The sequence below is a fragment of the Pinus tabuliformis genome, chromosome 5_2 (genome assembly GCF_031772625.1).
Source record: "Pinus tabuliformis cultivar Carrire ecotype Pingquan chromosome 5_2, CPIR1, whole genome shotgun sequence".
Classification (NCBI taxonomy): Eukaryota; Viridiplantae; Streptophyta; class Pinopsida; order Pinales; family Pinaceae; genus Pinus; species Pinus tabuliformis.
In genome coordinates this window covers 240,933,273-240,957,156 of record NC_142306.1, presented here as the reverse complement: position 1 = coordinate 240,957,156, position 23,884 = coordinate 240,933,273, and positions in this window count along the sequence as shown.

Genomic DNA, 23,884 nt, shown 5'->3' with positions numbered 1-23,884 from the left:
TAAAAAACTTACAAGTACATGAGAGAAACACACCATCAACACAAATCACCACAGGAATCCAAAATAGTGCTGCAAAACCCTGGTCTTTCCTTTGCCAAAATTGCAGAGATACAAAGAGTAATACAGTCTAAGCTTATCCCTCAAGAGTCCAACCATGAAAATGACTAATAAAATACATAATATAGGTAATCTAACACATTCCCTTGCCTCTAGGGGTCGAGCTCATCATCCTAGGAGCTGTTTCAACCAATTCTAAACTGAGCACTACAATCTAGGCAATCAAAACAACTTGCCTCTATAAGCTAGGAAACCAATTCATTCATTAATTTTTTGACATTTTATGAATGAATCTTCTAGAATAAGTAAAAAAGAGTCATGTCAACATAAAGTTACATCAATTACATCAAGGAGGATGAAAAATCCCACCAAAAAGTCAAAACTAGTCAATGCTGCGTTTTCCTGAGCTGAAGGTGCAAAACTAGCAAATTTTCCCAACGCATAGCGCGCCTTTCAGCCCACTTTTGGGGCACTTCCCGGCATCCAAATGAAGCACAAGTGGGCTTGATAGAAATTTCTCGATGTCTACTCTCCCGCCCAAGTGGAATTTCTCAATTTTGTGGCCATTTGCCCCTCCAAAATTGTATTCTCCCAAGACTGGTTCCTGTGTGTCCAAAAAGTGGCAGAAGGTCATTTTTTGCTATTTTTTGACCTTTTGGGGGCTCAAATCTCCATGAAATGTCTTGGAAGTGGCTGAGAAAGTGTAATTCCTCATGAAAAATTCAAAAATTCTGAGTTTATGTGAAATGGACCTCCCCAACTTAAGGGTAGCGCGCGGCGCGCTACGCGTTGAACCAAAACCCTAATGCGTAGCGCGCCTGAGCCCTACGCGTAGCGCGACTTTCAGATGATTTTTGGAGGTCTTCCTGGTGTCCAAATTGGGTTTAGGATAGCTCATTGGAAAGGTATTTAAGTCTAATTTTCAACACAACTGGAATTTTTAAATTTGGAGTTCATTTTCCCTGTCAAAAATCAAATCTCCCAAGGCTGGTCAAAATGTGCCAAATGAGGCTGCCTCAAGGAAAAGTGTTGTTGCAGTCAACTTTTGAATGCCTTCCTCAACTCCAAATTGAGCTCATGATAGCTAATTGGAAATATATTTGTGTCTAGTTATCATTTGACTCATCAAGAAAGTCATTTGGCCAACCAAGCTAGGAGAAAACTTGATTTTCCCAAGGTCACTTTAGAGGTGCCTTCAATTCTCTTGAGGCAATTGTACTTTTGACATTTCTCTAAAACCATGACACCTGTGTAAAAAGTGAAGGAGGTTTTTCTTATTTGGCATGTATTGGACAAAAACCTCTCTCAGTTTTCCAAAATTCATCTTTGATTGCTCTAAAACATCTTTTGAGTGAAACTTATCCCGATGTGTGAAACAAGGAACTTTGTGGAAATGAAGCGAAATGAAGGGGATAAGGGGCTTCTAAATTCTTGGGGAAATTTTTGGAAGTAGGGAGGGATGTTAGGAAGCAGGGGAAAGTGGAATCTTAGAGATCGAGCGAGGGGAAGGGGTCCAAAAGGGAAAAACACATGCCTAGCCTAGAAAATTGCCAAGTTGTGGCAAGAAACTAGGGTTTGTGCAAAAATGAGGAATTTGGGGGATCTCAGTGATGAGAAGCATTTGATAAGGTACTTTAAGGATAGGGGAAGGTGTATGAACATCAGGATACAAGTTTTGCTAATGATTTGACCATCCAAGAGAAATTAGCTTTCAAAACCCTAGGAGAGGGAAATGACCTTGCCGGGGCGCAACTGAAGCATGAACAAGGTGTAAAATGACTCATTAAACGCTGACATGATAATGAAAACCCTATGAATGATGAGAGACTCAGCAGAATGATGACATGGACCGACATTTGGACAACTTTAGAAGGAGTGAAAGCAAACACTAGACCTAATGCCTAGTGACCAAATTTTGCTTGAAAACTCTTTGAAATGACAAAATTTGACCTGAACACTTCAAAATCACTTTGTAAGAGCATATTTGATCACTCGAGGAAGGCTGGAAAGACTGACACTAACAGGTCCGACCAAGAGGATAGGGATTCGGGTGAAGAATCTCTATAAACTAAAGGTAGATGATTGTGTAGCATTGAGTACGAAAGCATAATGGTGCAAAGTCAAGACATTGGCGAGTTGTGGCACAGGAAGTTGGGCCATTTGCATCATGGGGCTTTGAATATAATGCAGCAGATATCTACAAGACTTCCCAAAGGTAAATTTGAGCAAGTTGACACATGCAAAGGTTGTACCTTGGGAAAGTACACCAAGTCTTCCTTCCATGATCAAGACAGTCGAGAAAAGGCTATCTTAGAGCGAGTTCATATTGATGTGTGTGGACCATTCTCGACGGCATCCACAGCAAAGCAAAGATATTATTTTATTTTCATTGATAACTATTCTTGTAAATGTTGGATTTATTTCATGCAGAGGAAGTACCAAACTCTCACAAAGTTTTGTGAGTTCAAATCTTTGGTTGAGAAAGAGTCAGGGAAGAAGATCAAGGCCTTGAGTAGCGACAATGGTGGAGAATATGTCTCTCAAGAGTTTAAGGACTTTTGTGCAGCGGAAGGAATTAAACGAGATTTGACAGCACCTCATAACCCATAGCAGAATGAGGTCACTGAGAGGAAGAATAGAACTATTGTAGGGGCAGCACGAGCAATGCTGCATGACCAAGGCCTACCACTTTACTTGTGGGTTGAGACATGCAACAAAGTGGTCTATTTGCATAATAGAAGCCTGCATCGCATACTCAGGATGAAGACACCAGAGGAAGCTTTCTCGGGTAAGAGACCAGATGTGGGTCACTTCAGGATCTTTGGCTCATCGGTATATTTCCATGTGACAAAGGAATCACGGAAGAAGCTTGAGCTAACAGCAGAGTTGGGGATACTTGTGGGGTACACTGATACACCTCACATCTATCGGGTGTACTTGCCTACCAGTCAAAGGACAGTGGTTCGCAGAGATCTCAAGTATGATGAGCAGAAGGTCATGCGAGTTTCCCTTAAGAGGGAGCTCCAACTACAGGCTCTGGAGGAACTGTTGGTTCCTAAGAAGAGGAGCCTCAGACTGATGCGGAGTAGCCACATGCAGAGGTTCTAGGAGTGGAGACATCCACTCAAGCAGAGTCTTCCAGAGATGGACGAAAGCGCACAAGAGAAGCTGACAGATTGTTGAAGGATGCAAGAGAGAATGTGGGAGCACCATCTTCTCAATGTAGATAGAGGAGTTCACTTGAGAGGTACACTAGATACATGACCCTTTCTAGGGAATGTGTTAAGACCAAGCCATCTTCCTTTGAGGAAGCAGTGTAGCAGTCGATTTAGATTGATGCTATGGTGGAGGAGTATGACTCCATAGTTTGTAATAGTGTTTGGGACGTGGTTCCAAGACTGGAGAACAGGTTAGTAGTGAGTTCCAGTTGGCTTTACAAGGTAAATCAAGTTGTTTATGGTAGTGTGGAGAAGCATAAGGCAAGATTTGTTGCTTGTGGCTTTTCACAAGTCGAGGGGATTGACTATGATGAGACTTTTGCTCCCGTTGCAAGGTACTCATCTAGCAGATCTATGTTGGAACTATCAGCACAGATGACTTGGACTATCCATCAGATGGATGTGAAGACTGCATTCCTCAATGGCCAGATTGAGGAAGAGGTGTACATAGAGCAGCTGGAAGGTTTTGAGACCTTCGATCATGAGTCGCATGTCTGCCGACTCAAGAGAGCGTTGTATGGGTTGAAGCAAGCACCTCATGCTTGGTACACCAGGATAGACAACTACTTCACCGGGTTGGGCTTCACAAAGAGTGAATCGGATGCAAACCTATACAGCATCATGGTGAAAGGTAAGTTGTTGATCATCGTACTTTATGTTGATGATCTCATATTGACTGGTGATGATCAGTTGATAGTGTCTTGCAAGGAGGACCTTGCAACATAATTTGAGATGAAATACATGGGTCTCATGCATTACTTCCTTGGCATGGAAGTGTGGCAGAAGGATGGGGAGTTGATTGTGTCTTAGGGCAACTATGCCAACGAGATATTCAGGAGATTCCACATGGAGAAGTGCAACCCCATGCAGAGTCCTCTATTAGGTAACTGGAGGAAGGAGGATGCTACTTCAGGAGTAGCGGAAGCTACTGTGTACAGGAAACTTTTGGGTTCACTGATGTACTTAGTGAACACACTACTAGATTTTTGTTATGCGATGAACCAACTAAGTCAAATGATGGTTCAGCCTACCAAGATGTTTTGGAAGGCGGAAAAGCATGTATTGAGATACCTCATAGGCACATCTTAGTAGGGATTATGGTACAGACGGAAAAAGGGAGTGAAGCTACAAGGCTTCACTGATGCAGATTGGGTAGGGAGTCCATCATGTCGGAAGAGCACATCAGGAGGGATTTTCAACCTTGGGTCAGCGACAGTTTCTTAGTACAGCAGGAAACAGAGGTCAGTTTCACTCAGCTCGGCAGAGACAGAATACATGGCTGCAAGTCAAGCACCGTGTGAGGCCATCTGGATGCGTAAAATCCTAGTTGGTTTGTTTGATCAGAGGATGGATCCAACTGTGATCTATTGTGATAATCGGAGTTGTATAAAACTCTCTGAGAATCCAATATTTCATGATAGGTCCAAGCACATCGACATCCGATATCATCATCTCAAAGACTGTGTCAGGAGGAGGATCATGTTGCTGCAGTATATTTTGATAGAGGATCAAGATGCTCACATTTTGACAAAGGCATTGTCAAAGTGTAAATTCGAGTTCCATAGAGATAGGATTGAGGTGGCAGATAATCCCTTTCTTATTGAGAGGGAGTGTTGAAATGTGGCAACAAGAATATTCCAATTTAATTTGTCCTTGAATTAAATTGTGAATTAAAATCGAATTTAGTCTTAACATCTACCTAGAAATAATTAATTAGGTTATTTTGATTTAATTAGTTGCAGAAATTCAAGTTAGAAATCTTTCTGAAGTCATGCAAGAGTTATCCCTTAAATTAAGGAGATAAGATTGAGTTATATTTGAGTTGTAATTAGTTAACTCAATTTACTGATTTAAGTCCAATTAAATTAGTTCCAAACTATTTGAGGAAATAATGGTGAGTTAACAGTCAGTTGATGCATGCATGCACTCAACTAGTGTACTCCAGTTAACTGAAGATTCCTACATCAAAAACTCATGCATGTTGTAATATCCCTTTTCAGGGATATACCTCAAACAAAAGAAAACTCCAACCCGAGATGGACTAGGAGGGCGTTTACCAAATATGTCGCCTCTGAAAAGAGGACGAGATCTGGAGGCTACCTAGCCCTTTCCAGACTCTGTCTAAGAGTATACGAGAAAAACACACAAGTGATATAGTAGCCAGGAAGCTCAAGAGATAAAAATAACAGTAGTGTAACATACAATAATGTATACATGGAATATAAGTAGATACTCAAGGAATGCAGAGAGAAATGCTAAGCCATTTTATTATATTGAGTAATGGAAAGAGTACAGGAGGTGATCAGAAATATAGCACCTCAACTTGCACAAGGCAAGTCAATAAATACACTCATAATGGTAAGGAAATGGCCTCTCTCTGAACTGCGTCCAAGCTACTGGAGAACTGTTGTGCTGCTACTACTACTAGAATCAAGTGAGGATTTGGGGTTGTTCCCCTCCTGAGAAAATGCTTAAACTTTGGAATCAGCCTCTGCTCAATAGACCAAGAAAATCCCAGAAAGCTTTTCTAAAATAGCCGACCCCCGAAAATCACCCCCTTGAGGATCTACACTATCCCTCAAGGCTCTGTGCTACCATTGAAGAGAATCCTCCAAAACTTTGCTCGAGACTCTGCCAAAATCCTCCAATATGCAATGTTTGATCCCTTGCTCAATCTCCAAGCTCAAATCCTCCACATAAACCCAATCCGGAGCTCCTACCAAAAGAGACTGTGTCCTCCTCTCTCGAGACTGCGCAGTCATCAAAATGCTCAGTTCTTCCTCAACTCCAAAGATCGAACCTCCTGCAAAAGACTGATGAAACTACCTTTCCCGAGCAGGCACTCAAAGTCCCCCAGGCCTAACGGTGAGATCTTCGAACAGAGACACTCGATGCACTAAACAGTGTTGCAGACAGGCTAAATAGCCAACGTGTTCTAAGTCGAAGTGACTAGCTCAAATGCAACATAATCGAATGCCAAAATGAGGAGGCTCCTCTCTCCTTTATAGCATTGGCCTCTCTCAAATCCCTAAGGCCTACCTCCTCCAACGTAGCCTCTCTCTTGCCACGTGCTCCTCTCCATCTACGCAGTCCCTCCAAGTGTCTATGTGGGCCCCCTTCTCTACGTGGTCCTTTGGCCCCCTTGGCTCCCCTTTTAAGTTACAATGTTGTGATACTAGGGAGTGACTTTATTCAAAAAGTGAGCTATGTCCCCCTTTCCTCACCTTTTTATTTATAAATAACTATAGAAGGAAAAATTGAGAAAAATCGAATATTCCAATTAGCCATGGCTAATTAGGAATATTACACATGTCTATTCTGAGAAAGACCCAATTGAGATTAAAGTCAAGGACAATGTACTATCAGTTGCATGTGTTTTCCTATAACGAAAACTCATGCATGCAGTCAAGGAATCATTCCTTGAGGATTGTGCAATTCTGACATTGTGTGAGATAGTGTTCCACTTGGTTGAAAGAGAATCATCCCAGAGGAACAGCGCAAGGAAATAGGAGCTTGGAGGGTAGAGAGGAAATCTAGAGAGCAGTCAAGATTGCCTGTGAACATCTGTGAGGATTGTACTGAGAGTTGGCTAGCTGTGAGAGCTAAGGCTTTGTATAATTGCTATGTATTTCCACCTTGTATGATAATACAAATAGTGGGGTTTCTAGCTGAGGCTTTCCCCAAAATATTTTCATATCTATTGTGTGATTGATTCTTCTTCTTCTGGTTATATTGTTCAACTCGATCTTTAAGCTTCCACAAATGGATAGTAGAAGTAGGTTATAGTATTCTGCTTTGATTTATATTGCATTATCAGGTTAACCTACACAGCATATTTTCTACATGGTATCAGAGTAGGAATGGTAGAAATTTTCTACAAAAAATCCAATACTTGTCAATATTCATGGGAAAGTCGGGGAGGATTACTACTACGTTTCCAAATTTAACAACGAACTTTGGTCGCAACCAGTCAAGTTGAACATATCACCCTTTTCCTTAACACTTAACATTTTATTATATGCATTAGAGTAGGATGCATTGCATGCTCATTTTCTCATTAGAACTAACATCATATGATATTTTCTTGATAGATTAGTTGCACTTAGATTAAATTTGCATTTTATCTTCTTGTTGATTTTTATGGCCTAATACTAAGCATGGGTGATCATAAGACACCACAAAAACATGTTTCCCCACGTGCTTAGTATTTGATATGTGCAGGTAACAGGTTTATGGTACTAAGAGAATTATAGTGTTCTCATGACATCTCGTTCAAGTAGCTTCACGCACCTCTCCAAGATATCATGTCCCAGTTGGAGACAAATGTTACCAACCACATGTGGCTAGTGTATATAGGAGAAATAATTTCGCCTAAATGGTCCTCCACCAGCAGCTAAAAACCCCTTGCAACCACCAGATAGTTCGATATTCCATCATCTTCGTCACTTGAGCAATCTATATGGTCCCTCACCCACTTGTTATGTTTGTATGTTGGAAGGTGAGCCTCCCGACCCCAAAGGTATGTCTTTTCCTATTATAGTTGAGTAATTTTCCTTACTTTTCATGGGCACTTTTGGGCATGGATTGGTGGGGGGATTTGGAAGAAAGAGTGGACTAGGTTTGTAATCTTGTCTCCACTGCCCTATTTTGTCGTTAACCTTGTAGCCTAGTCCCGTGGGATCTCCTTTAGTGGTCATTAGATTTAGGGTTGGTGCTACATGGGAAATCCTAATTTTGGTTGCATGATCCTGCTTCCTGACACCATATGCATCACTTCCTTCTGCTCATCCTAAACCCTTTCATCTATTTTCCCATCCAGGTCCACATGTGTCCATTGGGTCCTCCACTCATCCTATAGGGTTACTCACACATGACCCTCAAATTCATATACAGCGAACCATCAAATGCATAGGTTTATTTCCACATCATATTATCTCGAACCCTATTGGCATAGGATTCACTCCTTTCTAAGATAGAATTCCCTTTCATCTATTGTCTATTCAGAATTATCATATTCAGAATTTACACAAACATAGACAATTTTAAAATGAAACTTCCTTTCATTAATAAAACATGTACATACATAATCATATATCCTAAATTATTCCATGATTGGCCATCATCTCAATTGATCTAATTTTGCATTAGTTGACCATTCCTCTTATTATGCCCGAAGGCTTACATTTATACATGGAAATGGTTACTTCCAGTCCCTAAACAAGATCCTACACTTTTGCAACTAACATTCATAAAATAACCTCCTCAATCCATAATACAGATTTAATGCTATAAAGCTGCAACTATTATCTAATTTAGACATCTCAATCCTGACCCTGAAATTAGAATAATTCAGTTCTAACTCTATCTTTCAACTATCATTAAATACCTTGAATAGGTTTCTTTGAGGAATAATCCTCTTATGGTGACTCATTACTTTCTAGATCCATTAAACAACTTAAATTGTTATAATAATTACACCATATTCTTTTAAGGAATTTAAATTCCTTATCAAATGACAAGACCCCTCTTTGGCTAAACAAAAACATTGTTTTTTTTTCTTTTTTCCAAAGAGTTAATGTTGTTGCATCATATAACTACTATTATTTTGACTTCAATATTCTCAAAATTTATAATAAAGCGGTATTTCCAACCCAAAAATGGAATATTGTATACATGAATTATAACTAAGATTGTCCTCCACATAAGAGCTTGTGATGTAGCGTATCTTTGTATCTTACGCTTCACAAGTTATGCATAAAATTTTTGCCTATTGAAAAAAACTAGGATTTCATTTTCATTTTGGGAAAATCTAGGAAAAGGAAACACTCACATTCATCATCTAAATTGAAGAATTCCTTGAATATGGACCTATCTAGGAGTGTTATACAACCCAAGCCCAAATATTTTGTGTTTTCTTGGTAATCCCTCAAGCAAAGGAAGACCATCTATAACCTAGGAGTATAATCTCTCTATTTCCTGTTATACATACTTTTATCAGCTTGCGTTTAAGATGCTCGTGTATAAATGAAGACCCCTGTGTTGTTACGTGTTGCATGCAGGTAACTCAAACTACTAGTGTCCAACATAAACATCAGACAAAGAAAATTCATTCATGTAAACGTATCCACATTTTAAAATTCCACAACATACTTGTGGAAGCCAGGCCCATAAAGTATGGTCCCATCTGTACACAGTTCCATCATCTTCTGTGAATTCCTGCTCTACATCAGGAGGGGTGTGAGCCCTTTCATTTGCATCATCTATTTATGTCTCAAGTTATTCTCTCACACTTTGTACATATACCTCTTCCCTCTTTGTTTTTCTAGACATCAAAGCCTCTACTTAAGCCTTTTCTTGTCTCGCCTCCTTTTTCCATCTAAGGAAATCGTCATCATTATCTGAAGCCTTCAAGTAAGCATCAAAGGTGTGGGATGTAGTCGTATACCCATTAACTTGGGGTTGACTATTAGATTGATTTGTTGAGTAACTAACATCATCATTATTTGCCTTTAACTGGGCTTCATTGGAAATGACCAACAAATATAGAAGATAGTGGCATCCAATCATTTCTTCCCTCAGCCCATAACAGTGTACCCTAATCATTCCCACATTGCCATTGTGGCTTGATGTACAGTTGGGTCTCATTGACCTAATTTCATCATTTGTGTAATTCATAAAAAAAATTTATTTATTCAAACATATATATCTGAATTGGACCAGCTTAATGGATATGTTCCCACTTTTGCTAAACAGTGAAAACATTTGGAGCGTGGAATCTAGATTGGATATTCTCACAAACCACTACACTATATTAGCAAGGTCATGACTTTTGTTGTTGAGTGAACTAAATGTTGAAGATAAGATATGAGAAGAGTACCTACATAAATATCCTTTCCTCTTTAAAATATATATATGGACGAACATAACTTCATGTTGCTTAAGAATAACCCCAACTTGAAGAGTAAATTTTGTGAGATTGCTATCAAATAAGTTAATATATGTGGCAGTAGATGGATAGTCACATAAGTTATTTGTATGATAATTTCATATTATATTCAAACAAATATGATGGAAAATATTCTGTTGGAGAAATTTACACCCCAAGTGGTATCAAGAACCTACCAATTTTTATCTGGTCTCTTGGTGGGAGTCCACGGTGTTGAAATATGTAACTAGGTTCGGCCTTCAAAATGTCTTATCTACTCTTGATTTTTGTATTTGTTGTAAAAGAGAAAAGATTATTTATTATTATTATTCTTTTAGAGCATGGGTTTCATGCTCAAGGTCAATTTGTTTTAGGTCAAAGCACTCATTGTGTGCTTATAGAGACTGTCATAATGTAAAAGAGTCAAAAGAGTCGTTGTCATATGCAAAAGACCCTATTGGGGATCTTGTATCAAGTCAAAATAATTTATTTGAGTCAAAGTTTGTGTCAAAGTCCCTCCAAGATCAATTCAGCCTAGAAGAGATCAAGTCAGCCTCATGACGGTAATTCATACCCCGTGGAAGCCTATATATAAGTGCATTCAACCTCATTTAAAGAATACATCAAGAAATTTGATCAAGCAAGATAAGAAGTTTGATCACAAGAAGGAAGAAATAAAAGAAGGATGAAGAGAAAGAAGAAGAAGGAAGGACCAAAGTTTTTGGGTCTCTATCTCTCTCACACATGCGAAAGAAAACTAGAGTTTTTTTAAGTTGTGAAGTTGCTAGGTCGAAGTTGTGAAGTTGCTAGGTTGAATTTGTGAAGCTGCTAGGTTGAAGTTGCTAGGTCGAAGTTGCTAAAGTTGCTAAGTCGAAGTTTCAGAAATTTTTTCTAGGGGTCGAAGTTGTTGGAGAAGTTGCTAAAAGGTCAAAGTTTTTTGTTGGAAGTTGTGTAAGGAAATTTCATCAATAAGGAAGGTTGAATTGATATTGGAGGGGTCTTTGTCTTACGTCTAAAGGTCTTTGAATTAATCATTTGAAGATCCTATAAGAAGAGAATGATTCTTGTGGGTTTTCCTCTCTAGGAGAGGTTTCGGCCCTGGCTAACAATCTATATCCTCTGTCCATTTGTGTTATTGATATTGATATTTTGGTAGTTGTTTGATGATAAGAACACTATAATAATCAATGTTGAAGAATGTAACTAGTTTCGGTCTTCATAATTGTACTTATCAAAAGAAAATTTATTATTAAATAAAATGACTTATTAAAGCATGGATTTCATTCTTGGGTCAATGTTTTCTATGTCAAAGCCTCCATTGAAGGCTTCTAGGTTTTGTCTTGAGTCATTAGATTCATTGTAATTTTTATTAGACCCTTCTTAGGCTTTTGTATCAAGTAAAGAGAATTATTTTTGAGTCAAAAAAGTTACTTGTCACCTCCACACCAAGTCACTTTTGTCCCCATGAAGTCGACCTACATTAGGGCAATTTGACCCAACAAAAAGGCTCTCTAGAGAGAGGCAATTCGACCTATTTGGAGAATTCACTCAACAAGTTTGATCTTCAAGGAAGAGAAGCAGAAAAGAAAGCAAAATAGCTAGATAAGGACGAAATTTGATGGGAAGAGCTAATTCGAGTTTCTAGGCCATCTATATCTCACACATGCGAAATTTCTGGGTAGTTTTGGGGGCTGAAATTTTGTGTCTACTGCAGGTCTAAAATCATGTTCCTAGGGGTCGAACTTTTGTTGTTGGGAGCCGAAATTCTGGATCGAAACTTCTCTTGGGGATTTGTTACATGGAGACTTTGACAGGAATCATCTATTAAAGGGAAGGGTTGAATTGCTAGTTAGAGGAGGTCTTTTTCTAGTTCTAAGAAGTTTGGAAGTGTCTTATCTTGATTTAAATCTATTGAAGGAAGAGTTTGACTGGGTTTTCCCTTATAGGGGTTTTTCCTTGACTGAGAACCTACATCTTGTGTCTCTTGTTCTTGTGATCCTCATATACATATAAATTTTTAATTTCTTGATGAAATATAAACTAATAAAGTAGTGAAATAAGTCAACATAATTCACAATTAATTATAAAGAAAGAGGAATCGAACCCTAATTCCTATAAGCATTGATTTCTCAACATGGTAGTAGAGCTAAGGTAAAGGAGAAGGAAAAAGGAATACTGAAGATATATTGAAGAAAAGGGGATCAAACAAAGGTTGTTAAGGAAAAGGATTACATAAGAAGAGAAGCCTATTATCTACAGGAACTATTTAAACTTCAATGAAGGGAGAAAACAAGCTAGAAGGAGCCTCCAACTACAGGGCATTGTAAAAGAGGATAGATCTTATACTCAAAAATCACAAAGTTTTGAATCTTGTTCAAGAAAAGTCAAGCCTACTGATGAAGTAGAGAAAGTGAATTTCAAAGAAATCAAAATCTTGGCCATGAACCTAATAGTTGATGGAGAAAAGGACAACCTAATTCCATACATATCCAACATAGGTTCCACTCAAGAAATGTATGAGACTATCTCCAAATTCTTCACCATCAAGAACATTGGTTAAATAGTAAGCCTCGAGAATGGATTAAGAACTATTAAGATGACAAAAGACAATATTGTATCATCCTACTTTATAAGGATATCTAGAATCAAATATGAACTCTAATCAATAGATGAATTTGTACCAGATAAAGAGCTCGTAATTACTGCTCTTCTAGGACTACCAAAATCTTGGAGTTCTTTTGCATAAGGAATTAACAATTGGAAGTATACTCCAAAATTTGAACAAATGTGGATTGCATGCAGTCAAGTAGAAGCTTGAATATCATTAGTAAGCAACAAGAAGGAATATGAAGAACAAAATACCTCTAATCCCTATTCTTCTCATCACAAGAAAAGTAAAGTTGACCTATCCAAAATTTAATGTTACAACCATCATAAGATGGGTCATTACAAGAATCAATCTCCTGAGAATCTAAGGAATCAGAAGTCAAGGACTTATACTACTAAGTCCTCTCCTACATATCCTTCTTAGTCTTGTATTGTTTTCCTTTATGTTTTAATTTCTAGAGTTTGTATGTTTAACATGTCTTGTTAGAACACTTGAATTATTTTTACCAAAAAGATAAGTATTTTGTTCTTTGTTTCATATTTTCATGTTTGGCTTTCTCCTCGCGTCAAGATTTGTTTGTATTGTATGCTAAAAGCATTATATTTTCCTTGGTTAGGAAAGCTTGTTGAATGCTCAAAGGTTATGGAGGAAACTTCAAAGGATAAACTTGAAGCATGAAAGAAGTTATATTTCAAAGGAATCCCTTCAAGAATTGATGTCCTACAAGGTTTCTTAAAGAACAATTCGAGTTATTTCTTAAACTTGTTACGAAGTTCACTTCATAGAAAAGGAAACCCTTTGATCTTTTAGTTTTTTATTGGGTTTCCTCCTCTTCCCTTTTGTATTTGGATCTCTCTGCTACTAACACACATGTACAAGTTTTGATTCCTATTTGTTTATCTCCATCCCATGGCCTTTTCCCGTAGAGGTGCTTTCTAGCACAGGTGTATGAACTTGTGTAATTATTGTTGCAATGGGGGCAATGAAATTTAGTGGTTCCACCCCCTTTCCCTGCTTCAGGCCTAGTAACATATTTCGACAACAGGGTTTGGCCTTGTTTAGTTTTTTAAGATGAATCATGTTCACTCTCCTCCAACTCCTCACCAAGGTACTCCTCTCCGAGGTTTTCATCAAATCCACTATAACCCACTTCTTCATCCCCTTCTTCATTTTCAACCCTCCTTTTTCTCCTCTCCAACACCATAATAACCAAAAAAGGAACCAAGAAGAAGAAAATGCCAAGAAATATAACCATGAAGTTTGAAATTTGAAGTTTTGAATCTGCAAAAAAATGGAATGGAAATGGGAATAGGAAATAGAGAAAAAAAATATTTTTATTTATTTAGCAATGAAAAAATTTAGAGAAAAAAAAATATTTATTTATTGCAAGCTCTTCAAACTCCTCCAAGCTCCTCCCCTTGCTTCAAACTCTCTCTTGCTCTCCAAACTCTCTTTCTCTCTCTCACTTAGGATGAAGTGAATAATGGGAGGGGATAGGGTTGATTTATTCCCCTGCCTCTCCTTCCCTCTCTCTCCATGTTGTCGTCGCCTCTCTCTCGGCTGACCGAGCGTCGCTATCCACTGGTCGGGATTCATCGCTCCCTAGATGGAAAAATCACTCCCAGAGTGATGGGATCGATTCTCCCTCCATCGATCCCAAAAAAACAAGGAGCCGTTTTTTGGGTCGGGAACGATTTTGGGAGTGCGCTCCCGACCCTCTCCCGACTGGAGTGTGGATTGGGAGTGGGCTCGAGGGGGGGGCTCCCCCAAAACCCTGGGAAAACCCATTAAGAACATGCCATGGAGATTAAGAGAGCAATTGGTAGCTGACTTAGTCGTATTAGAGGGCCTCTATTAGAGAGTGGACAACACAACACTAGTAGAGTGATTATGTGATTGTGTGTTAGTGTGGTTTTTAAGCGAGAATCTTGTGTGTGATACCAAGCTGTGTAATTTCTATTTTTCATAGATATTTGCAAAGAATGTGATTGTTGGTACATATTTATGGTATGTAGTATTGAATTAAGAATTACCTTTGAAAATACGATAAATTGGCAAAACGATTTGATCCCAGTTTAGGTTTAGAGAAGCATGATATATGCATATTTCTAAGCATTGAACTAAAACCATGCCCTTATCTTAAAGTTCATAGATGGTTCAACACCTACTTCAATACCTGCAAGAAAAGAAAACAAGTGTAAAACAAAGGGAAAACAGTACACCTAGAAGTAAAGACGTGTAACTTTAAAAGAAATGTAAAAACATAAAATTTGTTAATTTATATCTATATGAAGCATTCATGCATACCATTGACCACTTCATGGGAAAGAGTTGGAATGTAGACACCTACTTATGGTTCATCTGTTATCAATAAGGATTGTGTATGAATTTCGGGTACTCCTCGAATGACTTCATTACAATATAATTTTCCTATCTGTAAAGCTTGCAAATGTATAGTTCAGTCAATGTAATTTCACTTTTATTTTATGAATTATTTCTCCTTATTCATTTCAGGTTTTCTCCATGCATGTATTTACTTCAATAATGCAAACAGTGGACTGATTTCAGCTCGTGGTTATATCCATCCATAGAGACATACTATTTCATTAAATTATTTTCATGGCAATGCTTTAAGAGACATTCTTGAGTGCTAGTATGAAAAGTTATATATTATGCCAAAATAATATAAAACATGCACATAGCCTTATTCGGTGTTCATAAATATGAAATGTACTCTAGATTATTGTATATTGTAAAAGGAAAGAAAAATTATTATTATTATTTTTGTAGCATGGGTTTCATGCTCAAGGTCAATTTATTTGTAGGTCAAGCACCCATTGAGTGCTTCTAGGGTTTGTCATAGAGTCAAGAAGTCAATTGAGTCATTGAAAGACCCTATTGGGCATATTGTATCATGTCAAAAAAATTATTGTAAGTCAAAAGTGTCATAAGACTCCCTCCAAGACAAGTCGACCTAGCAGTCAAACAAGTCAGCCTACAAAGTGACAAGTCGGCCTCATGAAAGGGCTATTTGACCTCCACAAGAAGCTTATATATACAAGGTGTTCAACCTCATTGGAAGATTACCGAAGAAGTTTGTTGAAGCTAAAAGAAGGTGAGGAATACCTATCGAAGACAAAGAGAACTAAAGGAAGAAGAAAGTGAAGTTCTAGAAGACTGTTTTGGGCTACTTATCTCACACGTGCGAGGAATCTAGGGCAACTTTCTGTTGCAGCAAGATCGAGAATTGTAGTCACATTAAGGGGCCAAAATAAGGTGTCAAGAAGATCAGTTTGCAAGCTGAGTTACCAAGGAAAAAGAATCAACCCAAGCGAAGGAGAGAAGACTCGTAATTTTTCTCTATACTACTCACATGTGCAAAACTACAGAGGTTGTAGGTAGGCCAAAAGTTGCAGACCTATAATAGAAACCGAGATTTAGAAGAGAAGATGAAAATTGAAGCATTGGAACAAGTTTAACTGGCATTGACTTTGTGGAAGAGAAACTAATTAAAGAAGTTTGACTTGGTCTGGGAGGGGTCTTGGTCTTGGGTCATAGGTCTGGGAAATCGTCATTTGAAGATTCTATAAGAAGAGAAGAATTCTTTTGGGTTTTCCTCTCGAGAAGAGAGGATTTTGGCACTGGCTAGCAGCCTACATTTTGTGTCCTCCTATCTCGTTGATCTTCATTACTTGGTAGTTGTTAGATGATAAAAACACTATAATAATCAAGATAAGAAGAATTTAAATATAAGTACATCAAGTTAAGTAAAAGAACATCACAAGTAGTTATCAAAGTAAGAGAAATCGCCCTAATTAAGTTGCCCCTAGATTCCTCAACATGGTATAAGAGCTAAGGTTACAACAAAAACAAGAAGAGGCAGCTTGAAGATCATACGTTTGAAGAAGAATACATAAGGGCCAAGCACAAGGAGATAATCAAGGAAAAATAAGAAGCATCAAGGACGACCATTCATCTCATCATATCATCTAGAAGGACCATTAATTCTTTTGGTAAAGCTACGGGATTATGTATGAATGAAGAGAAATAGATCTTGTTACACGATGGCAGAGAGGAAGTGATTGCAAAGCAAATTTGTGACCTATTTGGTGTCACATCTTCCCACCTTGATGAAGGTTTCACTTACCTTGGGTTCAAGATGAAACTGAATGGATATTGCAATCAAGAATGGGCATGGCTAATTGAAAGATTTCATAAAAAATTGGATAGTTGGAAACATAGGTGGTTGTCAATGGGAGGAAGAATGATTATGCTAAAATTGGTGCTCCAAAATATATTGGTATATTGGATGCACCTATTTTTATAGCCCCAGGAGGTCGTACAAACAATAAAAGATATCATGAGTGGCTTCTTATGGGATGGATCACAACTCAAAGTGAAAATCCACCTGGTGTGGTGGACAACATTAGCAAGGCCTGTCGAGGAAGGAGGATGGGGGTTCATTGATACATCGACTTTCAATAAGACATTGATTATCGAAAACATGTGGAGGGAAGTGTCGAGTAATGGTGTTTGGCCACTCATCATTAAAGATAAATATATGTATGGTCAAAATTTCTCGACTTGGATAAGCAATGGAACTAGGAAAAAAACATGTATATCTTATATTTGGAGAAGCATGATGAACATTTTACAATGGATGTTGGGTTTTATTTAATGGGAGGCTCGAGATGGTCTCAAGGTTAAAATTGGCTTAAATGTTATCATGGGGTTGAACAGTAATCATACATTATTTGTTCAAATACTAAACGTCATGCACAGGATAAAAGATATCATGAGTCGCTTCTTATGGGTTGGATGACAACTCAAAGTGAAAATTCACCTGATGCAGTGGACAACATTAGCAATGCCTGTCGAGGAAGGAGGATGGGGGTTCATTGATACATTGACTTTCAATAAGGCATTGATTATCAAAAACATGTGGAGGGCAGTGTTGGGTAATGGTGTCTCGCCACTCATCGTTAAAGATAAATATATGTATGGTCAAAATTTCTCCATTTGGATAAGCAATGGAGCGAGGAAAAAAACATGTATATCTTATATTTGGAGAAGCATGGTGAACATTTTACAATGGATGTTGGGTTTTATTCGATTGGAGGCTGGGGATAGTCTCAAGGTTAAAATTGGCTTAGATGCTATCATGGGGTTGAATGGTAATCATACATTATCTGTTCAAATACTAAACTTCATTCACAATAAAGGCATTGTCCTCTTACATCACATCTATCATTCGTGCACACAAAGCATCGATCAACAACATTGGAGTAGGGTTGAAGATATAGGATTACCCGAGGCATATATTGAGGAATGGGAGAGATACATAGCACAACTACGGTCAGCAGGCATCACTCTCTATGATAAGGAGGACCATATGATATGGGGAGGAAAATTAAAAAAGAACCATTCGATGGTTAAAGATATATATCTTAAGCTTCCAAGGTATGAGAGGTTTTTTAATTGTCTCAAATAGTTTCAGGCTATATGGAAATGGGATCTACCAAACAAAATTAAATGCTTTTGTTGGTTGGCAGCACATGACCATATTCTAACCTGGAACAATATGCAAAAACATGGCTTTACTGGCACTAGTATATGTCCTCTATCCATGAGGGAGCAAGAAGACTTGGATCATTTGCTTATCAATTGCTCATATGAAAGGGTGATTTGGGATGGTGTCATGGAGGAAATGAAGCTTCCCAATGTGGGAAAATGTCAATCTTTGCTTTTATGTCTTTTGTCATGGTTCAAATCACAGCAAAAATTTAGAACTTTTCCATTATACATCATTTGGACAATTTGGCACAGCCAGAATAGTTTGAACAGTAAAAAGCAGTAGCAAGGGAAGATATTGTAAGGACTATAGCATAATCCAATGAAATTGGGCCGATGAGCAAGATAAATAGATATAGATAATTTCTTGTGGGTTTTTTTGATAAAGAAAGCAAAAGGAGGAAATTTGGGTGTGGAGAAGTCATAATCATAGAGCCTGGTCATTTCTTTCATTTCTCGTGGGAGGAAGGATAAGGTTCAAACAACAAAGCAAAGATCATAGCATCATGGATTGGGCTAAGGACCATACAAATTTCAATCCTCCCATATTAGCAAACTAGATGAAGAGAATTAGAAATCTAGTTAGTATCTTCCAATACATTCAGTTCCACCATATCTTTTCAGTTTTCAAACAAAGTGTTATGGTTAATGCAGGCAGCATTAACTATTCATGAGAGACAATATCAACATAGAGGAGAGCATTAACTATTCATAAGAGACCATTTCAACCTAGAGGAGATTATGAGTTATGTATCTTAATACAATATGTAAGGTTTTTTTTTCTTTGTACTAATGGACGTTATTGTATAAAGCAAATTACTCATAATACAATATGTAAGGTTTTTTTTCTCTGTACTGATGGACGTTATGTCAGTACGTTATTGTATAAAGCAAACCGTAAGGTGTTGAAAAGACTCAAAATGTAGACCTTTTTTCTGTAATGATAGAGGCTATTGTATAAAGCGAACAGTAAAGTGTTGAAAAGAATCAAAATATAGCATTAACTATTCATAATAGACCATTTCAACATAGAGGAGAGCATTAACTATTCATAAGAGACAATTTCAAGATAAAGGAGATTATGAGTTATGTATCTTAATACAATATGTAAGTTTTTTTTTTTTTTAAATCCTGTACTGATGGACGTTATTGTATAAAGCGAACAGTAAAGTGTTGAAAAGACTCAAAATGTAGAGTTACTGGGAACATATAAATAGGAATGGTATAGCAGGTAAGATAAATATAGATGAAAGACGAATGAAGAAAGGTACACTTATTGTATAAAGCGAACAGTAAAGTGTTGAAAAGACTCAAAATGTAGAGTTACTGGGAACATATAAATAGGAATGGTATAGCAGGTAAGATAAATATAGATGAAAGACGAATGAAGAAAGGTACACTTATATGTACTCTCTTTTTTTTATATAAAGAGAGTTTTTCTCTGAAAACAATGTCGTGGTAGTCTAGGAAGACGGTTCCCAAAGCCTGTTCAACGCGCTCCGGAATGTGGATTTGCCGCTAGCGCTGGGACCAATTACACCCACCACTGTCCCCTTGCATTTGTCCACCGATAAGAAGTCTCCTCCCGTCCTCCGACTTCTGCAGATTTCTCACGCCATTACCCGAAGCTTCCGCATCCTCATCATCGATTCGCAGCGGCACCTCCTCTCGCAACCTCTCGCCTCCTTAAGAAGCCCGTGACTCATGGTCATAAAAATGATTAGGGAATTTATATATAAAATGGCAAAAACCTAGAGATGTGAGTTCTAATTCCACCTGACAACCTCCGAGCTCCGTCATATATATCAGTTATCCTCCACTCTTTGGTTAATTCAAGAAACCAAAAAATAATTAATTAGAATTATTTGTAAAATAATAATCAATTAAATGTAAAACGGATGTTATCTCCCACCTTTCCTGTAAATCAACGAAATGAGAATCTCCATTAACTTCGCTGAGCACCACACCTATCATGAAAATATTGTAAAGCCAATGAGATGAGAATTAATTAGTTCATAAATTCTTAAAAATAAAATCCAAAGCCTTAGACCAGGGAATGTCTTCCATGAAGTTGTGTGTCGTCAATGCTCCCATTCGGATTTGCCTGCCATAAGAGAAATGATCTTCACCCTTTTTCAGTACCATGTAATCCCAACATCATTTATTGAACGATGAGCAGGCCGGTTTCTACTGGCCAGTACAGACGGATGCATTGAGAAGATGTGAATGATGTCGATATGAACAATGGAACCAAAGGTCGGTCAAATAATTTGTAAGTCGAAGTGAGCTGTATAGTCCATGTGTCTGTAGCAGAGGCGCTGGCTGTATAGTCCATGTGTCTCTAGCAGAGGCGCTGTAGAGGAGAGCATATACTTGTCATACCCACTCGGACATATCGCTAAGAACTCCAGAACTACTACGTGTCGTCCATTTCAATGAACATAGTTGTGAGCCCCACTGGTAAAGCATATGAATTGAGTTGGGATGTACATGCTCTCTTCTACAGCTCGGATACAGACAGATGGACAATACATCTATGTTCAGACTTCAAATTATTCCTCCAACGTTTGATTCCACTGTAGATGGCAACACCATCCACTTCTAGACAATGTATCGGTGTGTGCTGACCAGTTACAACACAGAAACCTGCATGTTTGTCGTATTGCGATTAATTCAGCGGTGGTTCCCTCAGAACGTCTGCAAATGAACCTTTCCAGGTTTGATCAAATTCAAAAAATAACGATATCCACTCCCCAGACTGTAGCTCTTGCTGAGTATTGCATTTCCACCCGACGCAGTCATAACCATTAGATACCCTCGGCTCTCTGGTATCCATATCCAAATTCAGAAATAATCATGATGATGTGATTTCGGTCGTCAACAGAAGAGAACACACATTTCACGCATGCCCGACACATTTCAATAAAATAATCCAAATCCAATTTCTTTTCAATAAAATAATCCAAATCCAATAAAAATTTAGAATGGTAATGAATGTCTTCATTACTTGGTTAGAACAATAAATCTTTAGAGGTGATTCTAAAAAATTTGTGATTGTTATTATAATAAATGTTTAAGTTTTATTAGGTAAATTTTATTGTGTAATCTTTATAGATGGTTACAATTTTTTTTATATATAAATTTAAATTTAAAATAAGATTAAAGTAACAAATTTATTAGTCAATAAATAATAAAAATTTAATAATAATTAATATTAAAAATAAAAGTTTAATAATAATTAATATTAAAAATAAAAGTTTTCATAAATTTTAGGTTTAATTATAATTTGTTGTAAAAGTATAATGTGATATTCAAATATTTTATATAACATTTAAATTGAATATTGATAAAATTATGTTAATGAGTTAACTTTTTATATTTAATTATAATTTATTGTGAAAGTGTAATGTATAATTTGATATTATAAATATATTTTATAAAGTAATATATTTTTATTTTTATTTCAATATTATAGTGAGATATTCAAAAGAAATTGTAACATTTAAATTGAATATTGATAAAATTATATCAATGAATTATTATTTATATAATTTTTATGTGTATGTATATAGATCATTATTTAAAATATATATATATATATATATATATATATATATATATAAATTATTATTTATAGAATTTTCATGATATCTAATTAAGTTTCATGTATATGGATAATATTTATTTATATTTTAATTAAATTAAACTTTATTATTTAATAATAATATAATAATATTATGCAATGTGATATGGACAACCATAATGGACAAACATTTAACAATTATATATGCAAGTGATTAATAATAGGATAATCATATACTCAACTTCGTGCCAAACCAATTATAAATTTGTCATTGTTAAAAATAATAGCAATAGCATCATAAATATTTGCTTTGAGTTACTTGTTTACTACACATATTTTATACATTCTGCAACTTTTTATTTTTCAAACATTCACAATATAAAGCATTCTTAGTGTTGATGCTTTAAATTCAAATCAATAATGAGAACAAATATTTTTTGTTTTGTTTTTTTATTTCTATCCTTTTATATGAAATGATGTAATCTTCTCACTATAGGTGCTCATTAATGAAATAAATGTCACTTAGTAAGCATGGTGGCAATCATGGGAGATGGGGAATAGTATTTCTCCTTTATGGAAAATGAATTCAACCATATTTCAAGCACACACAAGGGAAGGTCCAAAATTGAGATGGTTTTTGTATGGAGGTGTTTACTAGTTTCACTCATCAAGAATCATTATTGTGTAAGAAATAGATAGAAAAATAAAACACTCATGGCGAGGAAAGCAATGGGGGCATGTGTAGTTGGTATTTTCCAAGGGACCCCAGTAAGGAAAATATTTATTTTTTGGTAAAATTGCTCCTCGAGCATTTGTTTTGCATGACTTTTCTATCCTTGTAGTTTTTAAATGCCTATAAGAATAATGTATTCTTACTTGGAGGTAAGATCTTCAGCATTGGAAAGTTGTGTCTTAGTGTTTGGCCTAGGACTAAGACACTTTCTTAAATGTTTATTATAGAGGTTCAATTTCCTTCATCAACTATGGTTTCAACCTCAAATTCTATGGGAAAAAATAAGCTCCTTGTGAGATTTTGATCAGAGCCTAACTTGTTGCTCTATATGTATTCAACCTTTAAGTTTGCATCACGTGTTTTCTATTCTTTTGAAATTTTGTTATTTTTTTAGCTTATGGTCTTGTTATTGCTACATTGTGTCATTATTATAGGGCTTGGGATTGTAGGATTATAGTTGTGGTACCTTCCTCAAGTCTTCTCAAAAGGTGTGGGACCTTTGATGGGCTCTAGTTTTTAGACTTATTTTTAGGTGTGAGAATTGCTTGGATTTTTGCAGAACATGTCTCTTCCTTACCCCTTTGGCTTAGATCTCATGGTCACCCTTGGTTCTCATATCTCCACCAAGCCTCCCTCCTAGCTCAAATTTATCCTTGGGCCCCTTTAATCTTGGGTGTAGTTGCTCCTTTTCCTTGTGGTATTTTTGTATCAGTCTCATTAGTTTATGGTCTTTAAGGTTCCATCCTTCCCTATGTCATTACGGTGCACATCACTAGGTATAGGGGTCATCAGGCAAGAAATACATAATGCAAAATCAAAGGCTAGGATTAAAAGATGATTCATCATAGATGCACAAATTGAGGAAGAGGTTGAGGTTGGGCTCAAGATACTAGAAACTCCAAAACTTGGAAACCTAGGTATATGTTGTTATGATCCAAGGGCATAAAATTTAGAAGTACACGTCATGTTCGCTAATATGAATGCATGGTACAACTCCAATGTAGATAATAATAGATGAAACTCCTATAAATACCCAAATACATCCATATTTACAAATCCAATATATGCCTCCCTTGGGGTCATACCTTATACATTTAGCCCAATATAAGCCACCCTTCAAGTCATCAAAAAGTGCTTTCCTTCATAAACATTTGTCCTTAAAGCTTTGCAGTTAAGGCTGTTACATGTG